Source organism: Papaver somniferum, chromosome 8 (assembly GCF_003573695.1).
Source record: "Papaver somniferum cultivar HN1 chromosome 8, ASM357369v1, whole genome shotgun sequence".
Lineage (NCBI taxonomy): Eukaryota > Viridiplantae > Streptophyta > Magnoliopsida > Ranunculales > Papaveraceae > Papaver > Papaver somniferum.
Genome location: NC_039365.1, coordinates 129,884,214 through 129,898,033, shown reverse-complemented (window position 1 = coordinate 129,898,033; position 13,820 = coordinate 129,884,214). Strand labels below are relative to the sequence as shown.

At 36.7% G+C, this 13,820-nt stretch overlaps 1 long non-coding RNA gene across 3 annotated transcripts; it reads right to left on the bottom strand.

Moving 5' to 3' along the window:
* Positions 1–9,433: 9,433 nt before the first annotated feature.
* On the bottom strand, positions 9,434–11,257 carry LOC113301647. 3 transcript variants are annotated; one of them, XR_003336413.1, is made up of 4 exons: positions 11,114–11,257; positions 10,744–10,995; positions 9,973–10,277; positions 9,434–9,776 (listed from the first exon to the last, which is right to left on the bottom strand). It is a non-coding gene; the product is annotated as an uncharacterized LOC113301647 (long non-coding RNA). The 3 variants fall into 3 exon arrangements; XR_003336414.1 differs by having other exon boundaries at positions 10,136–10,277; XR_003336412.1 differs by lacking the exon at positions 9,434–9,776 and having other exon boundaries at positions 9,863–10,277.
* Positions 11,258–13,820: the final 2,563 nt, after the last annotated feature.

Here is a 13,820-nt window from a genome sequence, read left to right as displayed (position 1 = left end):
CAAGAGCAGTGAGAAGAATGAAGTATTAAAGTATAAATACTCGCCTTGTGGCGCGAGGTATCTCACAAAGCCCTGGAATTGTTTACTATATTGTAATGAACGTTATGGCGTTCTGTTACTTATATAGCTTGGTAGTTTCAAAAGGACTTGAAATGCAGCATTTTTATGTGGTTATTACGTATCTCTAAAAGGATTAAGGGATACAAATGTTTACAAAAGTGCATAACAGCCTTTTTGTCACCCAAATCAAAAGACTCTAAACCACGGAGTACGTTTCAAATTAGAGTGGAACGCTCACTTAAGGATTGAAATAATCTGGCGGATTTGGTATAACCATCTACGTGGCTATTTTATTGGGAAGGGATAAATAATTAAGGTATTTTCTCTGCGTACTCTTAAAGAAAGTTTCTGAATTGGAATTGTAGATATCTATTTCGATGATATGGACATGGTATGTACTCTTAATGAAATAAGAGATTTTACAAGCTGCTTGAAATTCGAATTTGAAATGAAAATCTGGGAAAGCTCGATCGAACACCAAGCTTGTGGTATATTATTCCACCAGTTTGCATATGTTCAAAGTTGTCAGGCAGTTTAACAAGGACATGCATACTGCTAGTACTCCCATGATTAGTCGAGGTTCAAATGTAAGAAAATGACAATTTCTTCTAAAGAAATATGACGAAGATGTGTTGGGAGATGAAATTCCCATATTAAGTACAATAAACGCATTGTTGTACTTAATATAATGTACTCGACCAAATATTTCATCCTTAGTGAACTTGTTAGCTAGATATAGCTCAACGGCAACGCAGCGTCTTTGGAAAATAATCATTGACATGAGTTTGTTTTCAAAAGAAACCATTGACATAAGTTTGTTTTATCCCTACAAATATATAAAGAGGACTGCTAATGGAAGTGCAATCCAAAAGTTGTTGATTATAAAGGAATAATAATCTCTTCTCCCGTGAAAGTAATCAGGGGGAGACATGACTAACTTATTTACTAAGTCATTTCCCATATTCACTTTTGTAAAATATATGACTAAAGAAACTGTCTAGAAACTCCTCTGAATGGAATCATGAGGAGATGCCGACATCAGGGGTAGGATCCAAGGATATGATGTCGACATATTTGACTCTGAAATATGAAGTTGTGTTGTACTCTTTTTCCTTTCGATCAAGATTAGTTTTTCCCACAGGGTTTTTGTTACTCGGCAAGGTTTTTAGCGAGGCAACCATGACTACACCAACTACATGATAAATGACGAAGACCTACAGATTGCTTGCTGAACAATATCAAAATCAAAGAAACGAAACTTGATAGTTTGTCAAGTGGAACCAATGCCGGAATCAGCACAACAAAACAAGGATTACATGCCAACAGTTTTCGGTACAAGTCAAGTAGTAGTATTGATAATACTATTGCGTATAAAAACTAGGTGTTCATCAATCATCTATAAACATAGATAAGATCTTATGTATGAGTATCCAGCAAAGGCATACTTCCGGACTTAATCGCGTTGTACTCTTTTCCCTTCGTCAAGGTTTTATCCCACTGGGTTTTTCCTTGTCAAGGTATTAACGAGGCAACGCATGCGAGTCCAACTCTGTTCTAAGTTTTCTTAATATTGTACTCTTTTTCCTTAGTTCGGGTTTTATCCCTCTGGGTTTTACCGGCGAGGTTTTAACGAGGCAATGGACTTAGATACAATGGTCATGGAGCAGAGAAACTAGATCTGAAGAGCTATATTTGAAGCGCTACATCGGAAGCATTGTATGTGAAACACTACATATGAAGCACTGTTATTGGACCGCACAAGGGGGGGTGTTGTAGGGCATTTGGCCCATGTGTGCGACCCATTTATATGTAACCAGGCTTGATACTCTAGCCTATAAATAGAGGCTTATTCCTATGTAATACTACATTGATATCTAATGAATAAGATCTCTTTCTTATCTATATTTCTCTTTCAACAACGTGAACATTTTACCTTTTTTTTTCAAGCCTAAGAGTATTGAGAGTATTAAAAAAATGTTGAGAGTATTCAAAAGATTAGAAAACGTAATCGAGGATATGTCATAGTGGGTAGCACTCGGAACTGTGGATACGAAAAAATTCCAAGAAAATCGTACATAGACACGTTATAAAATCAGTGAGATATACAAATAAAATACCATATTTGCAACAAAAAAAGGTGAAGCCATTATTAATATTGAAACACATGATTTCACTGATATGACTAAGAGGAGACAAGCCCATCCAAGCTTCGGACACGAGTATGTCACGAATGCATGACCATTTTAGGAGCGTCCGTGCTACATAGTAGGTCATACCCATGGGATCATTGGATTGGTGTTAGAGGTCTTTCATTCCATATGTGGGAGGAGTCTAATCTTAAAAGGATCTTCTCTCCTTGGGGTGTTTTGGAGGATGTTCATTCGGATTCTATAGTCCATTCAAAATTTAATTGTTGAAAGATCAAAGTTAAATGTGAACTTGTTAAAATTCCAGCAATAATAATGTTCGACGACTTACTGCTGACTATTGAATGGTTATCTCATATTCATCCTAGAGGAATGGTGCACTTTGATCAACATCAAAAACATGTGGGTTATCGGGTAAAGTCAGTTCGTGTTAATGATTCTCAGTCTCATCAGGATAATTTTAATAGTGATGATCATCAAATACTCGAACCAGTATCTCAGCTACCAATCAAACCAAAGTTAAAGTCTTTGGTGGTTGTTCGGAATGAGTATTATGCAAAAAATAGTGCACAATCTTCTTCTAATCAGTTGGATGGTGATATGGATTTGGAAAAGTCTACGGGTGAATTGGTCTCCCATGCAGACACAGTGCATGACTAGTTCAAATTTTCCAAATCCATTCATCGAACCGGTCGCGAATTGGATCGAAATCAGTCTGGTTGGAAAATCCTCTTTTCAACACCGATTCAGCATCAAAATCGACCCGTTCACCAACTGTTTTTTCTTGCAAAGCAAATTTGAACTCGGGTGTGAGTCGTTATATGGGCGAGATGGTGTTTGGAGGCCCATTGAGTACTAACTCGTGTAAGAGAGCTCCACTCAGGCCTACCAATGACTCACTCCACTCAGTTAATGCAGATCGCTATACGGGCGAGATGGTGTTTGGACGCCTGTCGGGCCATGGCCGTGTAAGAGAGCTTCATTCAAGCCTTCCCGTGATCTAATGAAGCTCGTACATTAGATAATTTATTGAGATTACAAGCTCTATAATCCACAGTGATTCGGGTGCGGATGTAGACCCTGTATCTAAGGGCTTATTAGCTAATGGGTTATTGGATGTATCCTCGAGTTCAAAATCTAAGAGTGATGGATCTTCATCGCAACCGTTAGATAATTCAAATTAAAATGATCCGCCTACAACGGCTAGTTTCTCTACAACTAATTTATTATCTCCAGCTATCAATGAGGATGATATCGATGCAAGGGTGACTTATCACGTGAATTTTAATAAGGAAATTGGTATTGATAGTGAGTCTTCTCTTGCCAAAAACATTTGCAGAAACATGCTTATTAAGCTGAAGAATTCAGATTCAATGAATCAGAAGGAAGACATTCAATATGACGATCTGGAGCATTTTGATGTGGACTCTGAAGATGAGGATTAGGAGGCGGAGGAAGCTATAGGCACACTTAGTTCTTCTTCCGATGGAAGTTCTAATTTGAATTTTGCAGCTCAAACATGCTCAATACAGGAGGTTTTAAGGGATTCAATTTTGGTTAATGGATCATAAAATATTATCTTGGAACGTAACGGGTTTGGGAGATGACCTAAAGAATACCATTATTTGTAGTGCAATCAGAAGGAACCGTGCAACTATTGCTTCAATTCAGGAAACAAACAAAGAAATGATTGATGATGCTTTAGTTAGAAGATGTTAGGGTAATAATGGTTGTGACTACTTATTTTTACTTTCTGTATGTAGGTCTGGTGGAATTTTGGGGATATGGAATAGAGTTGTTGTGAGCACGGAAGATAATATAATTGGAGCCTTTTCGGTTTCAATTAAATTCAAAAATTTATCGAATAACTATTGTTGGGTCTTCACTGCTGTGTATGGGGAAACTGATACTAATGATTATGAGCAGTTTTGGTTAGAATTAAGAGATATTCGTCTTCTTTTGACTGATCCATGACTAATTAGTGGTAATTGTAATGCAATTTTGTATCAGTCAGAGAGAAATATTGCAGGTGGATGTGTTGCAAATAGGAGGAATTTCAGGAAGTTTATGAATCATTTCAAGCTGATAGACATACGCATGTCTGGTGGATGCTATACTTGGAAAAATTCTCAAAACCCACCAATTCTGGTGAGGTTGGATAGATTTGTATTCTCATCTGAATGGGAGGACAAGTGTATTGCACTTGTTCAGTATAGGCTGAAAAGGCCAATATCTGATCATGTTCCGATTCTCATTGACTGTAATTCAAGTAACAGTTCAAAACCTCTTTTTAGGTTTGAGAATTACTACTTAAATCATCCTGATTTCCTAGATAACATGAAGATTTGGTGGTCTAGCCTCACTTTTTTTGGTTCACCAAGTTACATTTTATCTAGGAAACTTCAAGCACTGAAGTTTTTCATTAAAAATGAGGGAGGGAAACTTTTGGTTCTCTGCAATTTGAAGTAGGTAAGTTGGAGACTCTTATTGATGTCTATGATAGCTTGGAGGAAATCAATCATCTGAATCGGGATGACTATGCAGAGAGAGAAGCTACTAGGATTAAACATAAACAAGCTTCTTTAAATCTAGCAAGAAAGTGGCATTCTAGACCAGAAGGGCAGTGGTTACAAGATGGTGAGAGGAATTCAAAAACATTCCATAAAAACGCTTCTTATAATCAAGGGTTAATTCAATTAACTTACTGGTGACAAATGGCACAATAAGCCATGACAAGGAACTCATTAATGAAGAGGCGGAGAGGTTTTATGAAGAAATTTTCACCGAGAATGTTCATTTAAGACCTACTTTTGATGGCCTGGAGTTGCCTAGTCTCAGTGTCATGCAGAGCATTAGATTGGAGAAGCCTATAGAAGAAGAAGAAGTGGAATAGGTGATTTGAGGTTTTGGTACCCCAGGTCCAGATGGGTACACCATGGAGTTATTTAAGGTTATGTGGGAAATCATAAGACAAGATTTGATGGATGTAATGGAAGATTTTGAATCAAGTGGTACTCTAGATTGGAGATTGAATTGCACAAATATTATTTTTATTCCTAAGTGTGAAGGTGCTACAAGTATGCATAACTTTAGGCCTTTATGTATATAAGATAATTTTTAAGCTACTTGTAGAAAGATTTAAGTTGGTCTTTCCATCCATTATTTTAAAATTTCAGTGAGCTTTTGTTGGAAGCAGACAGATCACAGATGGCATTCTTATTGCCTTTGAGTTAATTGATGCTAGAGAAAGAGAGAAGAATCCAGGTCTGGTGGTAAAAATGGACTTAGAACAAGCTTTTGATGATATAAGTTGGTATTGTCTAGATTACACTCTTACAAGATTTGGTTTTGGGGCTATATGGAGGAATCAGATCAAATGGTGTTTTTCTACCACTAGGTTTGCAATGACAATAAATAGAAGTGGATCAAGTTTGTTCAGAAGTAGTAAGGGAGTAAAACAAGGAGATCAAATCTCTCATTTTTTGTTCATAATTTTGGTGGAAGTGTTGTTAGTTCTGATCAAAAAAGCCGCAAGATTGAATTTGATTTTTGTGTTCAAACCAGTAGTGGATGCAGCTGCTATTAACCGTTTGCAGTTTGCAGATGATTTGATAGTATTTTTGGAGGATGATATAGTTCAAGTTCAAAATTTGAAGAATATATTATTAGCTTTTGAATTAATCTTTGGGTTAAAAGTGAACTCCAAAAAGAGTGTTATACTTGCAGTCGGGAATGCTGTTAATATTGATGAATGTGTTGCTTTGTTTGGATGCCAGAGAACTAGTTTTCCTCTGAAATATCTAGGAATCCCTTTAGGTACTAAGTCTAAAGCAGTGGGGATTTGGGATGTGATTTTACAGAATTTTTCAGAATAGTGTTTATGCAGAGAAGATATCTTTCAAAGGGTGGCAGATTGATGCTTATAAAGCATGTGCTCTCCAGTTTACCTGTGTACTATTTGTCTCTATTTCAAATGCCAATGGAAGTTGAGAAACAGATGGAGAAGATCATGAGGCAGTTCCTTTGAGGTTCATCAGTTAAGAAGCAGAAGAGAAGCTGGGTTGGTTGGAAGAAGATTAGTTTGTCTAAGGAGAGAAGAGGTGTCAGAATCAAGAGGCTTAGGCTCATGAATAAAGACCTTCATGCAAAGTGGATTTGGAAGTATGGGAATGGGAAAGATGTTTTATGGAGAAAGATTGTTAATCAAAAATTTGGGGGAAACCCAAAGGCTTTTTTTCCTAATGCTACAAACAAGCCCGTAGGGAAAAGTTTATGGGTTGGGATCCTAAACTCGGTTCCAAGTTTTGAGCAATGCACTGCAATCCAAGTGAACAATGACAATAGAATTTTATTTTGGAAAGATAAGTGGCCAGGCTCCTAAGCTTATGTTTCCTGCTATTTTTAAGACCAGTAACAAGAAGGATGCTACACTACATGATATGTTGGATGTCAGTGACAATAATAGTTGGAATTTTGCTTTCTGCAGGTTATTAAAAGAACATGACATTGAAGATGTGGCTCATCTTTTGAATTTTCTTCCTAATATTGATAGAGACAGTGGCATTGATCAAAGAGTTTTGCAGGTGGGGACAAAAGGATTTTCTGTAGCAGAATGTGATAAAGCCTTAGAAGATGATGGTCTCTTGAGGTTTCCATACAAGTTTGTTTGGAATCCCAGAATTCCTCAGAAGGTTGCGTTCTTTGTATGGACATTGTGTTACAATACTGCTCCTACTCTGGATTCTAATTCATATAGGAATACTATCATGGTAAATGGTTGCCTCTTATGCAAGAAGTCAGCTGAATCAAACCAGCATATCTTTCTTCACTGTGAAACTACCAGGTCAGTGTGGTATTACTTCTTGAATTTTTATAAATTGCAGTGGGTATTTCATGATTCAGTAAGAAGTAACATCTGGGAATGGAGAAATAAGACACACAAGAATAGTTCAATCAATAAAAAAATTGGGATTTGTATCCTTTTGTTATTTGGTGGGCTATATGGATTGGGAGGAATAAAAGACTATTTAATGGGCAATATAAGACTCGGGAAGAATTGATTGATAGTGTGAAGATCAATATTTTTAATTGGTGTATTGGAACAGACATCTTTAGAGACATATCTATAAACTATGTCTTGAATAACTGGGAAGGTGTAATGGCTTAGCTGGGTAGATAACTTGTTTCTTTGATAGCTTGTTTGGTTTTTTGGGTTCTCTCTTTTGTTTTGTTTTTTTGGCTGTGCTATTTTGAATACGATTTGAAACTCTTGCTCTTCTTTTTCTTTTCTTTTCAGCCGCTCACTATCTTAGTGGAATGCTGATTTTATCGATAATGTTGTCCTTTTTGAGTAAAAAAAAATACTCATAGAGTTTTATGTAACCGAAAATGATCGACTCACCGAAGAAAATCTACCGAATTATGCACCAATCGAGAGGGATGGTGGGGCCCACTCCTGCCCGCCCTATCCCAATTCAAAGAACTCCCCACTGGGTCCGTTTGATTACTCGCAGTGCATTTTTCGGTTGATTTTTTCGGTCAACCTAAAATCACTCTTTTGTAACAGGTTGATTTTAAACAACAGAGTCCCATGATCCAAGATTGCTGCAGGTAGATTTCCAAATAAATGTCATCCATCCCATGATTCGCCGTACTGTCCACCGGTTGGTTACCTTTTTGTAGTTGTGCTAAATAGTATACTGCAGAATTTGAATTCTCTGTTTGATTTCCTGAATATACTACATGTAAAATTGGTATACCGTGTATGCATTACCGGTGCAGTAGAAGATGGTAAAACACATTTTAGTAGTGCACATTTTGGTGCTTTGCGGTGTTTAAACTTTAAAGCACAGGCGTTTCATATCCAGTGTTCGGTGTGTTGCTTGTTTACAGCATGTGTTTTGGTTTTATTTAGTGCAAGTACTCATAATCAATGCGCGGGTTCGTGCACCAGATTTTTATGCACCAGAGGAAATAGAATAATAAAACTGGTGCACTATCAATAATATAAGAAAAGATGGTGTTTGTGTGTCTTTGGAACAAGAATCAACTGGGACCCGGAAGAAACAACGCCTCATCTGACCAGCCAATACCATGGTGACTAACTCCGAAGTCCTAACCTTCAGTCTGCCCGACTCTCTCACTGTCCAACTGTCTAATGCAAACACCTTAGTTTTATAACTTGGGGCAAGTAAGAGTCTGTCTGTCTGCGGTACATTTTTAAATAGACTAGTTTGTCTCCCGTGCAATGCACGGGTTAGCTTCCTGCTTATGGAATAAATAAAAATTCAATAAGTTAATATTTGAGTTGGTGTGCAAGAAAATAATATCTGGATTGGTTTAGGGGGCTCACATTTTGGTTGCTGCTATTATGGATACCACTTTTACTTTCTTTTCATCTTGCTAGTAAGATATTTTAGTTCTTTAGGTTGTCTCCTGCCTACGACCTACCCATGGCTCCAACAACATTTTAAAAGATAACCCTATTTCAAAATCTTATTTGCAAATCGGTGATACATTTCTTTAAGGTTATACCACTCTACGTTCTCTACCTTAATCTAGCATTTTAGATATGTTGCCACGAATTATGGGTCAGTAGATCCATGTTGAATCCCATAAAAACGTTTGGTTAAGTATATAAATTATCGAAATGCATATCCAAATATTCCATGTCCACCCGATCCAACTATCCACCCACTCTCTCGTGCATGTTAAACCTGTCGGTGATGGATCAGACGTGATTAGACATCTAGCACCTTGCACCAAATCATATTTTACCCGTTGTTCACCTGCGGCTTTAAAATCCAATTTAATTGGACAATCAAAGCCCACAATTGTTAACATGATAATGGCTTCTGCATGATCCCATCTCTGTTCTCTATATATAAGTCAGTGCTTGAAGAATAATCCAGTCTATAGATCTGAAATTGTCATGAATGTTTTGGTATATCCTTTTGGAAAATTGTTTTTCTTGATAGCGGCAATATTATATTGTTAAGGTACAAAAGATGCATTTGAAAAATGATAATCAGTCGAAGGCATTTACTCATTCTTCTCTTACCAAAATCACACTTGCAAAATAATCACAACAAATAACAAATACAATAAAAATAAATAATAATCAGTTGAAGGAATTTAGTATGGGAGAAAAATGATAGACCAAAGAGATGAGAAATAGTCGAATAAAAAAGGAAAAGAAAGGAATAAATGAAATAAGCAATCAATTACATATTTAATAAGGATATTTTAGATACATGCAAAATAACATAACAGCAAAAATTAAATTGAAAAATACTGAAAAACAGTACAAACCCATAATAATGGGTTTACTTTGACTAACGCCTTTTTATAAAGACCAGCTAAGACCGTAAAATTTCTATGAGTTCTGCAAAGTCTTCACTCACTGAAGCCTTAGATCCAATCGTAAAATTTCTGTGTGTTCCAGCTAAGACATAAATTGGGAAGAAATGTGACGCACCACCAATGAGTCAATGTCCCGATTAAACTTTTCATTTCTCCACCACTCTTCAACTGTCACTCAACTCCAGGTCAATGAATTCAGTCTGCTCGCTGCAATTAGTATCGAAGAAATGAAAGATAGACTCATGAAAGTGCTTGGCAGGATCAAAAGCAACATGCATGTACAAAGTAATCGATAAATAACAAAATTATGATAATGATTTAAACATATTTAAACATGTTTGTTATTACAATTGGCATGATGAATCTTCCCTGTGAGTAAGCAAATAGCAGGTAGAGGACGTACATTTAGCAGGCAGGGGCATGGAAGTGAAAGGCTATACAGTTGTGTATGTAAGCTAATTAACCGTTGGACATTTAAGGTGTCCCTTCTTATGACCATACAAACGATATCAATCTACAAAATTTGTAAGATAACACCGTCGGTAACATAATACATCTTTGCTTACAGCTTAATGCCAAATTTGGTATTGCCCTTGATATTGGCTTTCTTGTTTTTCCCTTGATATTGATGCAAAATAACCCTGTACGGAAGTTCCAAAATGTGTATTGCCATTTGCCCTTGATATTGGTTAAAACTCTTTTGGTAGCCTGCACAAATGAAAAACATGCGTTAACATTTTCTGATGTCACAAGACATCGTTATCGCATCAAAATAAAATAAAAAAGATAATATCAAAATTACACTTCTATCATGTTTAAGATGTTTGAGGTGTTCAATTTTACACTGAGTAGACTATATAAAACACGATTCTGCATTGTATTAGATGGTAGTCCTTTCTTTCTATTTGGATTTTATGTCACCCTTTCAGCACTCATTATCGTAATAAACCCAGGGACATATCCAGATTTCTTGCTACATTTACTCTATCAACAACATCACTATCCTTAGTAGCCCGATTTCTTCTTGCAAGGGTTAGTTTTGAAGACCCAGATTGGTATATCTCTGGTACACTAAAACTAAAAGAACATATGATGTGCACGCAATTATCACAAAAGAACGGACAAAATAAAAAATAGTGGTAATGAAAATCAAAAACGTGTTGATAGTAGTTACCTTATTCTCTAACCAAATAATCATGTTCGCTGATGTGTTCTGGACTACTCGGCTTGAGACGTAATAGAAAACTCACCCATTTCCTCTTCCGTATCCTTCGCGATAACCTTGGACTTTACTACCGAAGGAAAAACTGAAGGAAGGAGAAGACATCTAGGGTGTGTTTGTTAAGCACAAACCATAAACCATGCAAGGGAACTTGGAAAGGGAAAAGAATCCCAGCGGTAATCATCTTGACTAATTTTTTAATGCCTGCATTTCGAGTGTGATGAATATATACGCCGATCATATAACACTACAATGAAAAGTTCACGAAATAAAAGAAAACCTATAGAAAACTACAGGGAAACATCAAGATTAATTTCATCACCTCTGATACAAGTACTCATAACGCCCACTCCCGCAACACTATTGCCAATTGAATACTTCCGATGGACATCATAACCCTAAACATCATAACCCTAAAACATAAGAAACTAAAGAAAAAACAATCAAAGAAACCCTAGATGTGAAAAGAAACGTGAAAACAATGAGGTTTGGCTCTTGCTCGGGTGCTTTATATAGTGTATCAACAAACCTATAAATTCTATAAATAAAAGATTTTGCAATCAATGGCCTAAAATTTTAATTTCTACGATCTGGGATAGCTACTATATTTATAGATACCACAATTCATTATGGAAATATTTTCTGTCCAACAAATATTAAGCATCTTTAATTATACGACTAATGATAGAAATAATTTGTTCTTATTGTTATTTTGGAATGAATGAGTTATCAAAAAAAATTGCATTGAAACTAAATTGAATTTTCCATTTTTCTTCTACAAACGATTTCTTGTTTTCTCCACGTTGTCTTTTGTTTTGTTTTGTTTTGCATAACACTGATGCATAAAGTTTTGCTTAATATCTTTTCCTAATGATTTTGTGTTTTCGACATGATTATACATGATTTTCGGCGATAAAGAAGTATACAACGTAACCAGAAGCTCCGGTTAATGAGAGCGCTCGAAAAAACTCTGTTTTTATATAGAGAATTTTGACGAACTGTCTCTACTCTCAAGCCGATAACAGTTAAAAGAATAACTTGATGCCGTCAATCAGTGAATTGATGATTGAGAAATAGTGTGTTAAGAGTTTTGAGAAGAAAACGAAGAAGGGTTTGTGTTTGCGAGTTGGAATTTTGACAGAGTTTTGTCGAAAAAAATTCAATAAAGAGAGAGTGAGTTTACTGCCATCGGAGATGTCAGTTGTTACAGTTGATTTGAGAGATAGATAGAGGAGAATGAAGAGATTCTTTAGAGTTTTTGCAACTCCATGATTCTTTATGTAGTGAGTCAAACGATGTGCAACTTGATTACGTGGGTTTCCCTTTCCATCGCCGCTTCATCTTCTTTCCAGATAAGTGAACTAAATTTAGGATTTTGTTGATCAGTGATGGGTAAATTTAGGATTTTTACAATTATGTGTGAGGGGTTTTACTTTTCGTGATTCAATGGTTTCTTAATCGAATCTAAGATCCTGACTCATATTACAAATTTTGATGAGACGTTTGTAAATTACCATACGAAAGTTAGAATCATGGTTACTGTGGCCAAGTATGAAGATGGGGAAGGAACTTGGGTGCAAATTTTTGGTGATTGGGGTGAAGTTTTTAAACATGGTCTAGAAGTGCCTATGTATATCTCAGCTTGAGGAGAGGGTATAAAATGTCTTTCTGTGAACATTCTAAAATTTTACTGGTTGTTGTTAGAATTACTCCTCAAGCTGAGCAAAACATTGTAAAATGTAATGCAATACAACAACTCAAATCCATAACCCAAAAAAAGAAAATTAAAGGAGATTAGTATTGTAAAGCTAGGCTACCATAATCGGAGATACATGAGTGTGGGTGGTGGCTTAACAACGAAAATTGGAGTCATTCGGGTGATAGGGACGTGAGTACATGTTGGCGGATCGGTTGCGGGAATAAGAGGCTTATGAGCGTAACGGTGGTTTTTACACGGGACTGGGAGGTAGTGGAGTATATGTTCGTGGATAGCTTGCCTACATTTAGTCCAATGAGATTCTAGATGGTGCTAAATCGCAACAGAGTCGTGAGTTTGTAAAATCGTTGAATGCTAAGGACACCAACTCGGGAAGAATGTTCAGCTTTGACTTTAAAACATTGCAACTTACGCATTAGTAAGTTAACAACTTCTATTTTACATCCATGATGGCTCTAAGGCTAAGTCCTATAGACTAGATTGAGTTGTTAGATTGGCCAAAAAATGTTGCAAATCAAAAAATAAGTGTGGGAAAAAAGTTAACACATGTACCTGTTATTTCTCTCTCCTATCATTTGCTCGCAGTTCAACTAGCAGCTATTCCCTCCGTCCCCTATATATATAGGCGGAGAAGTGAGTTTCTCTTAGAATAAGATTTTTTTTTGATTTCCTACATTTCCATCCTCTTTCCTATTTCACCCTTTGTACAATTTCCAACATTAGAGACATTAACTTAATTATAATGATAACTACCTATAATAAATAAGGGTAATATGTGGAAAAACCCATCTTAGAATTGAAAGTCCGCCTATCTAATGGGACTACAAACTTTTACAACTCCGCCTATATATTGGGGACGGAGGGAGTAGTTTCAAAAGCTGAACCGTTCAGCGCTCAAAAGGTAACCAAAACGCTGAACCATTCATCGCTGAGAGAAAATTTTCTGATCTAACGGCTGAGATTTAAAGCGCTGAACCAAACAGCGCTCAGCGCATAACCGTTCAACGCTAGATGGTGGTCCCGCTGACGTGGTCTTCTAATCTAGCTGCTAGATTAGCCATCCCATAGGACTTAGGAGGTTGTCCTAACTGACGTGGATGGCCAATCTAACAGCTAGATATCTAGCCCATAGGACTTCGCCTAACTCATATGAAAACCAAGGACATCAAGATTCATGCGGTGGTCTAAGCTGAATAGACATCCATGCACAAAGAGATGCCGAGAGATCAAAGTATGGTCTAATTAAGAGCTTCAGGATGACCACAGGGGAGGTTACGTACAAGCCGGTCTTAGACGACAAGAGGCTCGACTT